This window comes from Aythya fuligula, chromosome 10 (genome assembly GCF_009819795.1).
Source record: "Aythya fuligula isolate bAytFul2 chromosome 10, bAytFul2.pri, whole genome shotgun sequence".
Classification (NCBI taxonomy): domain Eukaryota; kingdom Metazoa; phylum Chordata; class Aves; order Anseriformes; family Anatidae; genus Aythya; species Aythya fuligula.
Window position 1 is genome coordinate 19,758,953 of NC_045568.1, and position 19,054 is coordinate 19,778,006.

The window sequence follows — 19,054 nt, forward strand, 5'->3', positions numbered from 1 at the left end:
GTTTTATGATGTAATTAGTGCACATAATCTACAGATTATTTTTCCACATGAAAAAAGAGAGCCAATATAGTTGTTATCCCTATGTTTCACCAAGTGGACCTAGATATTTTTGAGGTATTAAAGAAGATAGGAGGAAAAAGCAGCAACTAAATGTCAATTCTACCTCTAAAGACTTTGACTAGATTGAAAACCAGGATAAGAAAAGCATTTCCATTGTCAGAAGGGATGCCTTTTGGCCATAAATTGACAATTTGCCTTGTGGAAGCTGAATGTTTTTAAGGAAAATAAATAAAAAGGCCAGCAAATTAACTGCATTACACTTTCTGACATCTGATTTGGACATGGACTTGAGGAAAGTTGTTTCAGTGATGAAATGACTAATGCTGTCTTCCATGTGTAGATTAACCCAAAACCTGAACCAAAGTTCTGTTCCAATACCACGAGTTCTGCAGCCTGAGAAGTGGTTGTTGACCTGGAAGGAACAGTCCATGGGAATGCAGTAGAAACAAAATACAAGTGAAATCTGTGGGAGAAAAAGTCAGGATCTTTCAGCACTATGATATAAAAGCATTTTTGGTCTGCAAGCAGAGAGAAATGAGAAGAGGGGAAGATGAGTGAAATGAGGGGTCTGCTAAACACTAGCATCAGGATAAAACTATAGTTATTTGGAAGTCATCTTTTTTTATACTAAAAAAGCAATTAAATATTTTTCACAGATGCCGTTATTTTCCACAGATGTCATTGTTCACTCTCTAACTTTAGAGTCTCCTTTGAAATACAGGGAAGATTAGTAATGAGATGAAAGTTGACTTTAACTAAAAAGAAATTAGACCTTAAAAGGAGATCAGTAATTACAGCTATCTTCAAATAAAATGGAAACAAGCCTTGAGGAAGTAGAAGATTATCAGTGTTTGTAATAACTGAGCCCAAGGTATGTGTACAATTTATTAAAAACCCTGAAAGCCAGGGATCAGAAGAGCAGGTGGTAGGATGCAGCTACTGAATAATCCTCTTAACCTCATCAGTGCTCAACCAGGGCAAAATAGGAGGCTGGCTGGGGGAGCTGCACTGCTGATGGCAGTGAAACAAAGGGAGATCAAAGCCAGTGGAGTGGCGCTGCTGAAAGCTAACTATGCCCTCTGCTAACAACTTTGTTACAGAGATTTCCTGTGTGGTTGTCTGAAATCTCTTGATCAGTACAGAATAATGAATTAGTGGATTATTAAATATTTTAAGGACAAAATATTTAGAATGTTTTTCAAATAATTTTTATCCGTATGAAATCACTGCAGACTTGGTGGCATTCAGAGTGTGCTGTGCTATCTAAAGCAGCTGAACTTAATTCTATTGCTGCTCCACACCCTTGATAGACACACAGAAGTAAAGATGACTTGGGAAGAAACAGGTTTTAGTCTGTTGTGCAGCATCCTTGCCCCTGGGGTCAGTCGGGAAGAGCAGCCCGGCAGTGCACAGCATCCCCATAGTCTTTGCTCTCATCCTGCTGCAGCTCACACCAGCTGCCCTGCTGCCCTGCTCTGAAGGCAGGAGTTCCTGTGGCTGCTTCTGTGTTGTTCACAGGGGGTTCAGGACAGACACATAAATAAGTATTTTAAAACTAGCTTTAGCAAATGTAGGAAACTGCTGGGGTGTGCCAGTTTCTTTCCTTCAAGCCCAATTTTTTTTTCCTAATCTTAAGCAGCAAAACTCTTCAGCTCACAAAAATCTTTTTCACACTTCAAGGAGGCATCTCAGTGATACGTATTCACATCTGCTTTTTACCTCCCTTCAAAAGCAAGTGACCCGCTTAAATGGGATATTTAATCCAGGAAGCTCTTTTCTGGCTCTTTTCTTTACCCTGGGCTTGTTCAGTGAGGATCCCCCAGGGGCTGGGGGTATCTGCACCACATTGCAGGGGAGAGAAACTGCTGTGGGCAGCACTGCCTGGGCTGGCAAAGGGGCCCTGCATCAAGGGCAACTCTTTGATTTATGGTCAGGGCTGTTTTCCTCTCTGTCACTGATTCCCAGAGGAATAAGTGGAGCGGGTGCAATCCCAGGCTGGTGGGAAAGGCTGGGCCAGCCAGCCTCTCATTCGTTTTTTCTACTGTTGAAGGTTTTTGGTGTTGTGTTTTGTTTTGTTTTTTGTGTGTTTTGTGGTTTGGTTTGGTTTGGTTTGGTTTTGAGGGGTGAAAGAAAGGCATGGCCTTATATGTGAAAAGTTCCCAAAAAGTACTTTCATGCCACTTCTCTCCTGTCCCAGGTTTCTGCTCTACTCAGAAGTTCTGCTATAAATAATAGAAAAAGAATCGCAATTAGTGAAATAATGAATAAGGGACTTGACTAGTGCTTATTGCCCAGACAAGGCTCAGGGTAAATGATGTAGCCCAAGACAAGTAGAAATGTTAGCCTGAATACAATTCATTATGACAAAATCAAGAGGTTTTAGAAAATTATTAAACCTTTCTTAAAGTAGATGTTCAGGACTGCCAGTGTGAATATTAATGTCTCCCATGAAAGAGGCTTTTGTTCGTGAAGTCCAAGATCATACAATCAGCAGAAATTCAAAATTAATCTTTACTGTATGATAAAGGACCAAGACAGGATAAAAGGAAAGATGTACCTGAAGGAAAAATTCATCCAGGGAGATGTTAGCATCATATAAAAAACCTCAAGCATCTGTAGTTCCCTCTGAAATTGGCTGTCCTTTTTTAGTACCACAGCGATGAAAGAATGTTGGGTAGGCGGGGAAAAAACAAAAACATTAAAAACATTTTTATAAATCAATTAGAGCATTCCAATACACCAGTCAAAGCCCAGGGAAGCAAATGGGAGTTTTCCTATTAATTTCAGGGGGCTTGATTCATATGCTCTTATTTATTTTCAGAAACAAGGCAATAAGTTAGTGAGCCACTGCATAAACACTTATTACTACTGTATTAAAGCAGGTTTTTCATTTCTGCGTTCTAGATGCTCCCCCTATATGGAATAAGGCATGACTTAAATGTTTTTTTTCTTTTTTTTGGCTTGATAAATGGGAGTGCCAGGGGACCCTTAACAGTATGAAGAATGAGATGGTTTTCCTCTTCGTCCTTGTATGTAGCCGTAACCCATACGTAGGGAGACAATGAAACTGAAAAGCTGTGCAGTGTAATTTGGGGCTATCACATAATCAAATGTTATTAAATAGCAAAGGCATTCTGGGGCCTAGAGCCCTAATAAAGTACTGAGTAAGGTAAAGAAAGGAAAAGAAACCTTCATGTTCTCTCCAAACCGTGTCAGCTGGTTGCCCTTGCAACCACAGAGGGTCTTTTTCCAGCCATTCTGGCTGTAGGAAAAGAGCTCGCTGCTCACCTTCCTGCTTCCGTGACTAGGGCTCATCCTGCCTGGCCTGCCAGTCCCTCTCCTGGTTTGTAACTTCATCTGTCCTAGATGAGCTGCTGTGCTGATGACCTCATTGCTTTCTTCCTTGGAGCTGTTTGAGCTCCTCTGAGGAGGACGATCACAATTAGCCACGGTAAGTGACAGCAGCCCAGCACTGTTTTCAGAGCAGCCCTGGCGCCTTGTGTGCCAGGCTGAGGTAACTGTTAACAGTGAGAAGATCCAGGAGATCCTCATCTTCTGGAAGCAGCAAAAGCATTTGCACTTAGTTGTATGTGAGGTGTCAAGCTCAGTAACACCAGGGCCTATTTTTTGCAGCACTGCATGATCCATCCATTGCAGCCTGTCCTGACAAGCAGGAGCGAGGTTGAGCAGCAGCGCGGAGTCGGATGCTGCACACAGAAGCAATCTGTTCTGTACCATTTAATTTGGTAATAACCAGTAATTTACAGTGATGCTCTGTTGTCTTAATAGGAATACTAATGGAATCCAGTCCCTTCTGTCTGAATTTCGGAAGGTCACTGTTAATACTTTTACTGTTTCTACTGTAGAGTCAAGTGTCTGTGATGTATTGTTGGTGGGGATAAGAGGATGTTAATAAACCTAGTGTGGACTTGTTATTAGTCTAGTCTGAAGCTGAAAGGAATGTGGGTTTTATATTTCATATATTGCTTGTTAAGCTCTTTAGGAAGCACGTGGACAAAACTACTAAATAGACGTGAAATGCTTTGAAAAAGCTTATCACATAAGTGGCTTGTGGAAGTCTTAGCTGTGGACTTGGTAGCCTTGGATCTGGCCTTGTGGTTGCCTTTCCTCTGCTTGCTTGCACCAGCTGAAAATCTAGCCTGAATTTGGGTGCAACTGAAACAGAACTTAGTAATAAGCCTTTCAGACCATAATGCTTTTGCATTTGAACTTCAGTGACAGATGGTCTGTGTTTGGCAACCTGATCATTTTCCAAGTCTAGCAGTGTTTTGTGTCTCTAACTATTTGAACTCAGGGCTCTTCCAAAAGTAATGGGGCATTTTTGAGGTCTTTGAGAGAAGTAGAGAGGCATAAGTAGCCTGAGAAATACCAACTTAAACCATCACCTATACAGATGAAAACATTTCCTGGAACTCTAAAAGTAGGGTCTTTTTCTTATATTCATGGCTTATAGAAATGTTCTAGTGGGTGTAGTATAGAAAATAAGACACAGCTCTAATTCCATAGTGATGTAGTCATGTTTCTCAAGCGAAAACAGCTGTGATGTCGCAAATAACTTTGAGCATTTTGCCCTCCCACATCTTCATCTAAAACACATGCAAGGATTTGAGTAGTACCAAGCAACTCAACAGTGCTCTGTCTGTGCTTTAAGGAAACCACGTGAAAGTGCTTGCAAGGCTGGGACTATGGGAGGCAAAGGGGATGTGAATGAACTGAATAGCTTCCAGTCTTTATTCAGCAGCAGGTCCCTGCAGTTGCAGGGCTCCAGGAGAGCCTGGTTGGAGAAAAAGTGCAGTGTAATTCTTGCTGACAATGGGAGGATAGAGTTTGAGAAGCTGATCACCGGAGCATCCTCTGGGCCAGTGATTTGACACCACAGTGCAGAGCAGAGCAAAGGGCACTCTTTATTCTCCTCGTACGGTTCTATCTGGGAATTTTTTATGTGAGAATAGGTGAGGGAATTATTACTGGAGCAATAATAATCCAGCCGGATGTGTGGTTAATGAAGTACATCACTCCATGCTGCTTACGTAGCTGATGGCTTGTGGATTCATCTCATGTTACAAAGCCTGTGTGTGTTATTTGAGTAACACAGCCCTTTGAGAGACTGCTCAGCCAGCCTTTACTCGCTATTTGGGAAAGTCTCTTGAGCAAACAAATAATTGAGATGTACGCATCTCCAACGTGTGGGACAAAGCAGATACACAGAGCATTGTTTTGTGTAAGTTGCCAAGACTTTCTTAGTACAAATCTGGTTCCCAGTAAAAGAAATTCATAGCTGCTGTAGCCAAGTTTCTGTGGAGTAGATATCATCTCCACCCCTCTATCTGGAACCAAGCCCGATGGGGAATCTGTATGGCATGCCTTCTTTGTAATTTTGTTCAGAGCTCTTAAATATAATGTCAGAGAATTAAACTGTTGTTGTTGTTAAAGGTTTTCTACTTAATGAGCATTGTGCTTTGTAATAGGTTTGTCACGTAAGCCTGCCTGGCCTATGTTTCATGAGGTTGTATGAATACAGGCAAAATATGTCTTTGGCCCAAAGACATTTTCATCAGGAGGAGACCCCTTGCGTGTTACTCAGGAGGTGAAGTCTCATAGTGTGGCACAGATATATTTAGCAGTCGGTAACTTAATGAAAACTCACTCATTTCTAGGTTGGGGATGGCAGGTGCAAAGGCAGAAGTATTAATTTTGCTAAGAGGTGAGACAAAACCTTAAGCTAATCTCGACCCAGATTCTGTACCCTGTGCTGGGATGGTCTGCAGCTGTTTTCAGTATTGTACTAGGTGCTGAAAGGATGCATTTCACCTTAAGTCTGATGTGGATGACCAATTCACCTGGGAAATTTAACTCTCTACCTCATTGCTTGCTTTTTTGGTAATATGAAGCAGAGGAGGATGTCTTTAAAATAAACCCTAAGTTTTCCCATGTACTGCTCTCTTGCTGGTGGGCTTGTGCAGGGTTTCAGTGTTTGCCTGAGCTGAATGTAGGTTTTGATAGCAAACTGCTGTCAGAGCACCACGAGGCTGTAGATCACTAGTCCTTGCTGAAATAATTCCTACGTGAAAACAAGCATCAAGGAGTCAATGTAAGAATGAGCACGTGGATTTCCCTTCATTTTCTGAAACCTCTGGGATCACATATTCTAGAATCTCAGCCAAATTTCCTGAAACTTAGAGCACTGAGGGGGTTGAATAAAGAAGTCAGGGTGAGGTTCAGTGACCTTTCAGTGGAAATGCTGGGCTCCTAGCCCGCAAAGTGTGAGCTGAAGTGCCCACAGTGTGGCAGGTACAGGTATGTCACGCCATGGGGGGAGGCCACAATGACGCGGACGTTCTGGATGATTTAAGATCCAGTGAGTCCAGAATAGATCTTGTGCAATTGTCCATAAGAGCAGTAGTACAGCACTTTTCCTTGAGGTTTTGCACAGGTTTCAGCCCATAGACTTGTTTAAAAGCCTTGCAGAAAGCAACACTTTGGTGACAGTGTGTTACGAGTACTTCTTAATTGTTTGTTAATATGGGAAAATGTACGGTAGCATTAATAATAGCATAGGTCTTACATTTCTGTTAGCTTCAGTGAGAAGTTAAAGAAGTTGTGTGGGAAAAGGCTCCTTTTTTATTTAGTGCAGGGCAGACCTTAGAAGTTGCTGAGTATCTTCATCACTGTAAGGCTGATGGGAGCTGAGGGCTGTCATCACCTCGCAGGACTGTCTTGCATATCTGCACATGGAGCGTGTGCCTGCTCTTTTATAGCATCTTGGTGAAATCCTCTTATAGACGGAAATATCACGGGTCAGGAGCACCACAGATGCAGTGATCTTAAGGCAATTTTCAATATAGTCAGTTTTAATGACGTTTGAAAGAGCTAACTGGTCTGAGGATAAGTACGATGGGGTGACATATGGCAAAGCAGATAGGGGTTTACCTCCTCCTGCTGGTCTGCACGTTTAACCTGAGAGGAGTAGAAGGGAACCCCCTGCTGAGATTGATTCTGCCTTTTGCATGTTTATTTCATCTGGGGACAGCATTCTCTTATTGGGTGCTTCTGCCGGCTGAAAGTTAGTATTTCTAATGTAATTGAGAAGCAATAGTCTGGGGAAATAACTCAATGTAAGAATGACTGTGTGTGTGCAGGGATTCTGCACCTGTCCTTACCTAGAGGCTTGAAACTGAGCTGATGCTGGAAAGGGGCCGCAGTTCACAGCTGCTGTTCAGGGGCTGTGAGTGCAGGGCATCATCCTCCCAGGAGGAGAGGTGCTGTCAGGTGAATGGGGCTTCTCGTTGCACCTACAGCTTATTTTCTTTCCTACTGCAAAGGCTTAGAAGTAAAATTTAGGAAGAGTAGTTTTTCTTGATGCTTTTTGTCTGAGTATTTTCTTGGTTGAGGAACGGAAATCCTGGTGGGGTCAGAGGAAGCCTGGAGGTTTTCAGTTCTTCACTGAACCTGTGAACATCTATTAAAATAGTATGTATGTATGCCTTCACAAAGTTGTTCCCCTTTCTCCAACTCCCTTTTCATTAAAAAAAAAAAAAAAAAAAAAAAAAAAAAAAAAAAAAGCTGTACCAACCTGATGACAAAGCTAGGTGACAGAAGGGAACCAATTCTCTATTGCTTTACATAGCAGTAACGCCCAAATGCAGGAGCTGTGTAAACACCTAGGAAACCAAAATCTCTGCCTTGAAAAGCTTACGAGTGAAAGAAGATTTTCAAAGACATAAAAGGCAGATTGGTGTCTTGCTCTTGCTGAAAATCACTGAGCACCTAAATCCTCTGAGCATTGTTGAAAATCCCACCCAAAGCCCCTCTCTGTTAGCATGAAACAATACGAATAAGCAGGAAAAGATTCAACAGTGTCTTTCTACCGACCATTTCCTTTGTAAGCCACTAATCTTTCTTCTTAAAGATTATATGTGATACTGAAAATATATTAGTAGGTGGGTCACAGACCAGAGGACTCGTAAAAAAGGGAAAAAGGCTGCAGATGGCTGGTTTCCATCTCCTCCCTGGCTGAATTAAGAAAGATGTTTTTCTCCCCACTACTCTATCTCCCTCCTTTCCATTTTCTGCATTATGTTTCCTCCTCCAGACTGTGGTGGTGGAGCTGAATGCTGATGAGACCATCGGCAGTCTGTCCCCAGACAGAACTTTTTAAGGTCATTTCTTCTGGTTCTCGATTGCTTGACCTGCTCACTTCTCTTCACCAGCTTTGGTAGGCTACCCAATTAGACACTGTTATTTTTATGATACTAGCTTGTCCTTCCCAGCCTTAATCTTCCTTTATTGCCAGGAACATTCACAGTCTCTGTAGTCTAGTTAGAGCTAAAGTTCATAAGTGAAATGTTTTAAATTGACAGTTTCAAGCAAACAACCAGCGCACACTGTGATGAGGGAGAGCAGGCTGTCGGTGGACACAGGTAAGAGCTGTAACGGTGGATGCAGCAATGCTCTTGCTGTTGGTGAGCTGTGCTGGCACTGGTGAATGCTTAGGATACAAATTACCTTTGAAGGGAAGATGGTACACACCTACACAGAGCAGGCAGGCTGGGCAGGGTTGTCTTGGTTTTATAACGGTGTGCAGAAGCACTGGATCCAAGGATTTGACCCTCATTTTCCAAGACCTTGGTGTATATACATCCATCTTTTTCATTTCAGACAAAGTCTTTTTTTAAAATTATATTTGTTGTTAGGCCAAATTCTACACCTATACATACTCACTTGCTAAGAAATCTGTTAGTTGTTCTGCTGGTCTCAAGTTTTGTGCAGTGGTAACACAGAAGAAGAGATGGAAGGAGATGACATGGCTGAGCATCAAGACATGAATTCTCTTACCCTCTGATGTGAGGCCCACATCCTGTGAAACAGCCTCGTAAATGAGTGAAATAAATTCCCTGATAACAAACATTCTAGCAGACATAAGCTCAGCATCAATAAAAGCAAATTGCTCTTTTGAGACAGAACCTGTAGGTTCCATGTGTGGATGTGCGGGGTCGTCCCTGTGGGATTGTTCCCTGGTCAGCACCCAAATGAGAGAGAATCTGGGCAGAATACAGAAATCTGAGTGGGAAGAGACACACCATAGTTGGTATGCTCATGGTAAGCACTAGAAATCTTCTGAAGAGCATTCATGGTCTGAGGCAAATGGACATGAAGTGTTGTGCAGTCAGATGGGACCAAACCCATTCACAGGCACGATTGTCCAAATCGCAGGAACTAGCTTAGGCTCCATGGTTTAAAGCTCTCAGTTTTGTCTGAGCAAACAGGAATGTGAATGAATCACACCGTTAAGTATTTACATTTCTCAAATGCCTGAGAAGCTTTTTAAAGGTCAATCTAATTAAGATAAAGTTTGTTTGTACCGATATAAAATAGTTACTATTATTGGAAATTCATTCCAATGCGATATATGGCATTTTACTTAGTTTAAAATTTAGTTTTGTATGCTTATTTTGGAAAGAGCAGAAATGATCTTTTGGTTCTGTAATGTCTTACTTAAAATGACATTTTAATCAATAATGAAAATTTTTGCTACAATTAAAACAAGATTCATTCTTCCTGATGCAAAATAATTAATCAAAGTTTTACAGAAGGAATCTTTTATGTTGGAAATAAAATTTCCTGATTGCCATCTTATGGGAACAAAAGCCTTTTTTCTCTAATTTCAAGATGCATTTAAATTCACTTTGAAAAGAGTAAATTTCATGATGCATTGCCTTAAAGGCTATAACATTAAAATCCATTTATGCATATCCATAAGAATATTAGTCATAAGTTTTTCTTAGTTTCTTTCTGCCTCTAAAATCATAAAGTGAGATGGCCCACTGCAAAGTAGAAGAAAAATCTTTCCTGACCCTGGGTTTCTTGAAAATATTCAGTACGTTGGGTTTGCTCCAGATGTTCATCTGGCTGGTAGCTGTGCATGACCTGGGTGCAGTTTGTCCTATGTAGTCAGATTTTCTCATGCAGGTTGCTGCCAGTCTTCTCTGCTGGCCTGTTTGGGGGTCACACAGCATCAATCCCCAAACATTTAGCCAACTTGCAGCAATAAGCTTGTGTGTCTTTTAGAGAACATCTCTAAATGTAATGAGAATATGACCTACAGTAAGAATGGTACTGAAGAAGCACCCACGTCAGTAGCAGAGATGAAAACAAATGATGCATATCAAGGAAAAGATACTCTTGAATTTTGGAATAAAGCAGAAACTTCTACCTACTTCTTTCTACCTACATCTTCTTTCACAGTCCCCCCCACCTGTCAGCACGGCTCTATGCCTTCTTCTGTGCCTTGTTGGCATCTGACCAAAAGATTTGAAAGATTCAGGACTGCTTTGGAACCTGGTTGAGTCAGACCAGTGTAGAGATGTTTTTCTAGGAGTGTGTACTTCTGTCAATCACAAGAAAGTGAAGATGTTCTTATGCACAGTAAAATGTGGCGTTTTAGCAGCATCGTAAAAAATAATTACTGTATCAGTCAGGTGTAATTATCACAGGTGTGAGCAGAAATAGATACAGAGACATGGTGCTGTAAATACTGAAAATACTTAGTGTTGATGGAAAAAACAACCCTTGGGCCTTTTTCTTGGTGCAGCAAGGTTGTGCTGGTCTAGGCATTGCTGCCTTTCACGGGGGAAGGCATTGGGGCAGATATCACTGCTGCTGTCCTACACGGCTGCTGAGTTGCTGCCTTTCCCTCTGCCTGCCTTCTGCGCCTCACCGGGGCATTGCCGTGTCCTGAAATAGAAAAAGGGCTGCCGGAAGGCTTGAATTCCAAACACTCTATCCAGCGGTGTGACATGAAGCAGATAAAGATTTCGCCCTGATAGCTCTGCCATCTGATAGGCACCAAATGGATGGTGCACCTCGCTATCTGAGCATCAGGGACATAAATACCCGCTTGTGCCTTAATGCAGATGGCTTCAGTAGGATGCTCAGCAGTGCCTGCTCGTCCTGGCTGTGCTCTGTCTCAGGTTAGCCTGTGTTGCATGTCAAGCTGGCCCATCTGATGCCTTTAGCTGCACAGTTTTGGCCTCAGCTGGGTGGCGTGTCCAGGGGGAGGTCAGACAGGCATCCTTGCTGCTCATGTAGGTGCCTCATCCAACTGCTTTTAAGAGAAAGCAGCATTAAGGTTCTGCTTAGAGTGCACATAAATTGCACCAAAAACATTTTATTATTTTTTTTTTTGTGGAGGAAGATAGTATTTTTGTGGGGGGAGATATAGTCTTATGAGTAAATAGCAGCAGTTCACAAGACCTCTTCTTTAACATGTCCCCATTTTGTTAGTGTGGTAACCTCGAGGAGACCCGCTCACAGCTGGACTCCCTCCTTTCTGTTCTGAGCTCTCAGTCACCGAGCATTCTCTGTGGTTCCTGCAGTGCCAGGGCCAGGCAATCCCCAGGCATGGGGAGGTTTTGGTGCCACCCACAGCACAGAGTTCAGCCCCAAAAGCCAGCTGCCTGTGCAGTTCAAACAGATGACAGTGAAAAGCACGTGAAAATAAGGACTTGTACTGCAAGAGTAAATTAGGTATTTAAAAGCTTTGTAGCTGCTGAACTGTTTGCTGGTTTGTTTCTGTTCTAGACATCTGGTGAAGGCACATGCAAAGAAACCAATGTCCATGTCCCTGCCACCCTGGTGGCATCCCAGCAAGGTGCAAGTGCAAATTGCATGGATGTTTATGTTTGCATCCACAGCACTTTTTTTTTTTTTTTCCAAGGGATGCTAAAAAAAGGTTTATCCCATTTCAGACAGACTCCTGCTATGCCTCGTCCCTCAAAACCTGTGCCTGAGGCACCAGTTCCCCTCTCCCTTGCAGGGAAGGGAAGATCTGGTGCACAGGGCAGGGTGTGACATTGTGGTGAGCAAAGGAAAAGGAGGCCGGCTTAATAGGTCCAGACAAATTCTTCATATACAAAGAATATACAAAAGATGGTAATTACCAAAATAAATTTCACAAGAACATGGGTTGAAATCCTTCACTCCTGGAAAGAAGAGTCCAGAAATGCATAATAAATTTTGTCAGTATTTCAGTTTTCTAATCAAAAGATGTGCAGTAAGCAAGGAATTGCTTTCTTGTAGCAGGGGTCCTGGCTTCCAAAACCCTGCAGTGGAGAAGATGAGAGGAATTGCTTTTGAGTCGTTCTGGTCATAATGACTGGAGATTAGATTATAATAAGGTCAGTCTCTGAAACATTTCACTTAAAAATCCACTTTTCTATTTGGACATACATTTTAGCTCTGTGGCATGGCATTTATGTGGAAAATGATACAAGGTAAGAGGTGGAGTGCTGTTTAGAGGAAACGTTGTAGATTATAAATAGATTAGATTCATCCAAGGGAGGAAACTTTCAGTCCTTGCTTCGAGCCAGACGTGGCTCTTTGCCAGGGACCGGCAGTCGGACAGCGTTGCCCACACTGCGAGTCCTGGAGGCTAGCAGGTGTGCCCCTCACACGTCCTTAGTCAAGGAATAGGTACATTTTTTTTAAGCTTGAGATTTTCATCCTTGATTTGACTCTCAAATTGAACTTGAATGTTGGTGGAAAGTTATGAATGAATGCTCATGTGCTTCAAGCATCCATTGGTACTTCCAACAAATGAATGCATTTAACTAATTTAAAACGTATTTACAGGACAACACGCTCACTTTCCTGTGGCTCTGTACGTGCTCCCATGTCCTGGATGGATGTGGTCCTTCGGCTTTCACAGCAAATGATTTTGCTGGTGGTAGGAGTACAGAATTGGGACCTCACCTGCAGCTTACAGGTGGAGCTGTGCCTGCTGCGATGCTGGTATTTGTGAGGCTACCAGAGAGGGAAGTCATTTATTCCTGCTGGGCATTGCATGAGTTTGAGCGGTGTGTGGAGCTTTATGAGCTGTGCAGGTTTCCTTCTGTGTTCTCCAACGTGCTCTGCACAATGATGGTCACAGAGCTGGAAAGCTACAGCAGTGGTTAAGATGGAGGAGAGACAAAACCAGCTTTAATTGGGTTTGAGAATGCTAGCTGTGTTTTAAAATGTAAATCTGCAATTATCTTCTGTTCTCCACTTCGACTTTACTTCACTTTCTAACTGAAAATTTATACCTTTGCTTTTGTTTACTGCACTGATTGATTTAGCTAATAGAAAAGAAAATTCTATTAGTGTAGGATTTTTGTTAATGTAAGGAAGCTTAAATAATTCTTATTATAATACAAAGAAATGTCATAACATTTTCAAAAATGACCAAGGTCTAGCTGCAGAAGTGCCTACCAGCGCCTCCTGCTCCCTTGTAACAGCGGTGTGACTGATGGTGGTAACTTCAAGCCAACTAGCTTGTTCAGGTGATAAGCTTACATACATGGTAGATGTATATTTAGGATCTCAGCATGAAGAACATCCTAACGCATTTCTACTGCTGACTTTAGGATTTAGGAGTAAATTTAAGTAGATAAGAATGGAGCTGCTGTTGCAGGAGGTAGGGTGCTGTCACCAGGTCCTGCTGGGCTGCTCCAGTGATTGCTGGAGCTCACCAGGGTCCCAAATGGCTTTGGCAAATGTGTCCTCAGTTATTGAAATGCTTATGGTGTACGATCTCATGTTTGGGTTAGAAATGTCAGGCTTTAGAAGTCTAACTGCTGGGAGAGTGCGCTTTTATGTGACTAGTGGGTTAAGAAATTTTGCACAGTATGAGTTGCTGGCTGTTTGTGCAGGCTGATCAAATTGAATGCTTATCAGAACTTAAAGCAAACATCTGCATCTTTCATCAGCCTAAGTGGAGCTAAGTACAGTTGCAAAGCTTCTAATTACTGGTGTGTGTGAAGTGAGGAGCTACACTGCCCTCTGTACAAGCTAGATACGGCTTGTGTTGAGGAAGGAATGCTGTTAAATCTCTAGGAAAAAAACAAGGCATAAACAAACTTGTTAGTGAAAAAGCCTTTGATAAACTTACACATCTAAATTCACCTTGAATTAGATGCTTCGAGGATAAGGTCACTGTTTTTCATAAGAGGTTTTCTGTAATGTTTCTGCTTTACAAAAAGATGCAATTCTTCTCCTGAGGTATCTCCTGCCATTTTCTCTATTAGTCACAATGGCTCAACAATTACATTGCACTTTCAGCCTTTCCAGAAGATGAACGCAAGGTTTCAGATTCCTCAGGAAATGATGGAGACAGAACTGGTTTTAAAACCGAATTGCGGTCAGTTCCCACTAACCCACTACCTCCCCGTGGTCACTCTCCAGCACAATCAGACCAGCCAGGTCCGTGCCTACTGCAGGGCCAGGATTAAATATCAAAGCCTGGTTCAAGTTTGGGGAAGTGCCCCCGGGATGCTGAATATTTCCATGACCTGAACGTTGACTTCTGTTATATTTCCAATCGAAATTGTTGACATTCTTTTAGTCCAGTAGAAGATAGTTCTTATTAACAAATCAAGTTATTCTATGTCAAACCAATAGCTTTAACAGACAACTCAACTTCTTTGAATGAACTGCTCAGCAAAGAATGTCTGTTTTCTTTAAACATGGAAGTGTGCCTGTGTGCAGCCACTTCTGATCATTCCTGGTTCTAGTCTCTGATGCTGTGGGAGCTTGTGTGTCTGTTTTGCTGTTAACATAAGTAATAAAGGTTGGAAGGAATCTGGAGATCACCAGCCTCCTCTTCCAAGATGGTCCAGGTTCTCAGGGGCTTTTTGATCTAGGTTTTGAGCATCTCCAAGGATTCTATATCTTGTCTGGACGTGTTGCATTTTAACAATCCGTGGTGGGGAAAAAAAATAAATAAAATATTGAGGACAAATGAAAAATATTAAAGGGTCTAGGAGCAGGTTTTAAATTTACTGGGCCTTTATGTGATATGTGATCTTGAGGTCTCTTCCAACCTAGAAATTCTGTGATTCTGTAAAATGTCGATTATAGAGGTGTGAGGTATGCAAACCAGGCATGGTATAAACAGAGGAGGGGGTCACTTGAAGAAGCACTGCTCTGGTCAGCCTCAGAAAGGACACAACCACTCATGATAAAGTTCTCATGCTCTCATCTTTAGAGTAAAATCAGGTAAATTACTGTTAATATTATAGTTAATATCTAGCAATTGCCTCTTTAAGGTACTGGTGTATATCTGTTTTCTGAAAGGCTTGTGAAGGATTTGTCTTGAATAATTTGTTGCAATACCTTCTAGGTTTTGGTTTTTTTTTTTTGTTTTTTTTTTTTGCTTTAAAATATATTTATGGATGTAAATATGTAGGTACAACAAAGATAAACACAGGGACTCCAAAATTAAATATTTTCTGCTTAAATAACTTTGTATAATTAGATGTAGAATCACAAAGATCTAAATAGATAGTGGGTAATGTAAAATTGTTAGATTGTATATGATACAGAATTAAGTTTTCAAAGTAACTTAGGAAGCTAAACTCAATTTGAGACCTAATTATTTTAACAGCTATGAAAATTTTACCCTTATGCAGTTTCCCCAAAACCAAAGAGAGAAGTTCCTTTCTTCTTGGCACCGATTTAATTTTATTTTCTTCTTAAACACATGAAACAGTCTAGCGGCATTAATTAGGTTTTCTGAGATTTGTATTTGCGATATGCAAAACGAAGGCTGAGTGAATAGCCAGGGAATCGGCAGCCTGTATGAGTACAAACAATGAGACATCTTTTAGACACTAGATGATTTCCCACAGCACTGCCAAATTCTGCACTTCAAATGCATCTCATATAAAAGATGGCTTCCCAGGAAGCACGGTTTCCATTGAAAATCTGATTGTTCAAGCAGATTTTGTAGCATTAAAATGTGCTGATCAGAAAGTTAAATGGCTGTTTTCTGGCTTTAACTATGTATTAAAAATGGGTGCTTCTTGCAGGCTTTCAGTTGCCCAACCCCAGCTGAGAAGGCAGACTTAGCTCTGGAGGAGTCCCGTTTCAGCTGGTGTACCCTAACAGCAGCGGGTGGTGTGGCATGTGTCTGCTGGGGGAATAGCAAATAGCCAGCTCTGGCTTACTGTGCCACGAAGGATAAAACAGTGAGACAGAGGGGTATCGGCATTCGGGACAGTGTTTTTAACAGATGTGGGTGTTCCAGAGTTTGCAGTACCTGCTTATGGGTGGTATTCTCTGAAACCATAAAATGACAATACTTCATCTTTTAAATATTACTAATAAACCATATTACTAATAACCTATACTTAAAAATAGCTGTGAAAAAGTTCAGATTTCCCAGTTTTGCAACGTACAGGTACTGATTGCAACAAGACCACCATAAATATTCAAAGCTGCTTGGGGTGCTTTAGACCCAAGCCTGGTGCACTAAAAATGCTCCATCACCTCCCGAGTTCCAGGATTTCATTTTCTCAGTGCCAGGGTCTCAGGCTGAAATGTTGGGAAAAGGGCAGTAAAAAATCACACTGGACTAAGAAATTCCGAAAGCCCCAGTACATGCCTGCATCTTTAGGTGACTTTTTTTAGCATCAAAATCTGTGCCCGTAGCCTTTAGAAGATAGGATTTAGGAACTTCTGAAAATGTCAGCTAAAATGCACTTGGTACATTGACAGAGCTCATTTTATGAATCATCTCTTTTTCTGGAAGAAATAAAATAAATTACCGATCCTTGTCTTTAGGGGGAATCTTGTTCTATACATGGATCAATAAAAATGCATCTTTAACAAGGAGAGGGTAGATACAATGGGCAGAAAAAATAGTCAGTTCATCAAGGACAACTTGAAAGGAGGAGGAATGTGGAGGTGTTCCAAATATCAACATGTTGTGCCACACTTCCATGATACTAAAAGACCCTTTAGTGATAAATATTTCCAAGTTTCTACAATTTCAGTTCTGCGAAAGTTATTTTTATGTAATGAAATTAACCGATGTTCAGAATTTTTGTACATGTGCTCATCTCAAAAGAAGTTTTGTTACATCCTGCTCCATCCATCCTTTGTGAGGACAGAACAGTGATTTAATTTCAGACCTGAAGTGTTAAGTTTTAATTTTTTTTTCCTTTGCTCAGTCTCCTGTCTAGTCATACATAAATCAGAGGAATATGAAAGAACTAGTAAAAATGTCTGTATCCTTCTAGAGTTGTAATTTGGCTCCATGAATTATTAATTATTGGACCAGTATAGCAACAGCTTTTTCAGAAGTCAGTATAAATGTAAGAGGCTCACCTTATCAGCCAGGATCTAAGCCGTGGCAGTAATGTAATTCTTACCATTTAGCACTTTGTGGTATGTTGAAAAGGAATAGGATATTAGACCATTTAAACTTTCTGAAATGTAACACAAAGTAAGGAAGTGCTTTTTTTTTTTTTTTCTCTTCTGAAATAATTTCAAAGAAATGAATACCCATGGATTTCTCAGGGGCTTGGACTTGGGGAAATGCTGAAGCTGCTCCATTTGCAAAGCGTCACTGTGAGGGAGACCAGCGGCTCTGGGCACGCTTGGAAAGTAAAGGCTTTAGCTGCTGGGGGTGCTTAGGAGAAGAGAAGTCTGTGGAGGCTTGAAATTAAGCTAAAATGAATGAAAGGTAGCATTTACCAAATACAAAGAAGTCCGGAATTGTAAGTAAAATTTTCCTTTCTGACTAACGTAGTGCTCTATTTTAATACTGTGCCATGCAAGTCTGGTGTTAATTTCATAGGAGCTGTGCCAGTAGCGGGTCTGGGGGATGCTCAGTGAGTGTATTGTGCTCTGTAGGGGGCTGGCAAGGAGAAATAATAATTATAAGGGGGGAAAAAAATTATGTTGTTTGAATGAATTCTGTGTTTGAAAAAAATCTTAAGGACTATACCAAAACTCTGTCCTTCCCAGCTATAGTCTGCCTTTGGCTGTTTCAGAGTTGGGTGAAGCAGTGATTTATTGAATCACATCTTGCAAAATTTAAGTGGATGTAATGGAAAATTGAAATACTTCAGCACTTTTCCAATTTGGAAATCTAATTTTAACATTTTTAGTATTTTTGCAATGCTGTTTTCCATATCAAAAGTTATTTTAATAAGTCTCTCCTGCAATATATCATAATCTATTTTTTTAAATACATTTTAATTTATAAACAAATTGGGCGAGGGTAATAAGAAACTGATTAGGTCCCTTTTTGCACTGAGTTTTTAATAAGCATTATATTACAGAATTTATGTAAAGCAATATTTCAGGGAGAAACAGTAATGAAATTCTAATGTGGATTTTACCTGAGATGGTTCCGCGGGACTGAAACAATCTCGCTGCTGCCACTTGCCTCTGATTTACAGCAGCAGTTCTGCTGCTGTCGGGTGCTGTGGGCAGTGTTAGCACCGAGCAGCGGGCAGCTCTGATGAGCCAGGCTGCACAATTCCAGGGAGGGTGCGAGCTCCTACCCCCATTCTTGCTTCCATGGTTATGTATGACAGGAGAATTTGGTAGGTGATGCTGTGAATTAAAGTTTCTTTAATTTTCTTGCTCTTTTCCTGACTTCTAGGGACTATATCTTTGCAAAATGTTCTTTTCCTATGGGGAATTAATAACCGTCACTTACACGATTCTGTTAAGCTGAGCACCTCCTGTACCAACAGAGTTAACTTCTTGGTCTGGGGGCATGCTCCACTCCTGCCTGGCAGTCACTGAAAGCAGTTTGGCATCCTTCACCCTTCCTGGCTATGTTTTGGAGTCCAGTTTTGTGCTGGGCTGATCACCATTCACTGGTGGTGGAGCATGAGGAGACCCATGAGGACAGGGCATGGGGGGAGCTCATCTTCGGCGTTCTGGGAAATTGGCAATGATGGAGTTGGGCAAGTAGTGCCAAGGATATTCCCTCCCCATGAAGGCTCTGGTGCATGCAGAAGGGTCGCAGCAGAACTGACCAGAACGGTGCTGAGAGGTCATGAAGGCAATTTAAGGCTGCTCCGAGGGAGCACACCAAGGTACGTGCTGGTGAGCCTTCTGCAGAGCATCAGCTTGCAGCAGACCAATCTGCCTATAAATAACACTAAAGTTTACAGGCTTTTAAATAGGTGAAATCAAA

At 41.5% G+C, this 19,054-nt stretch overlaps 1 protein-coding gene across 5 annotated transcripts in view; it reads left to right on the forward strand.

The window, feature by feature from the left end:
* Positions 1-19,054, forward strand: part of CNTN4 (contactin 4) — a 296,910-nt gene that overhangs the window by 79,429 nt on the left and 198,427 nt on the right. Inside the window, exon 1 of one of the 5 annotated variants that reach the window (XM_032193835.1) lies at positions 17,489-17,618. The exons of the other annotated variants lie outside the window; for them this stretch is intronic. The gene's annotated coding sequence lies outside the window, so the exon portion shown is untranslated. Of the gene's footprint in view, positions 1-17,488; positions 17,619-19,054 lie in introns of those variants that run through there. 5 annotated transcript variants of the gene reach the window in all.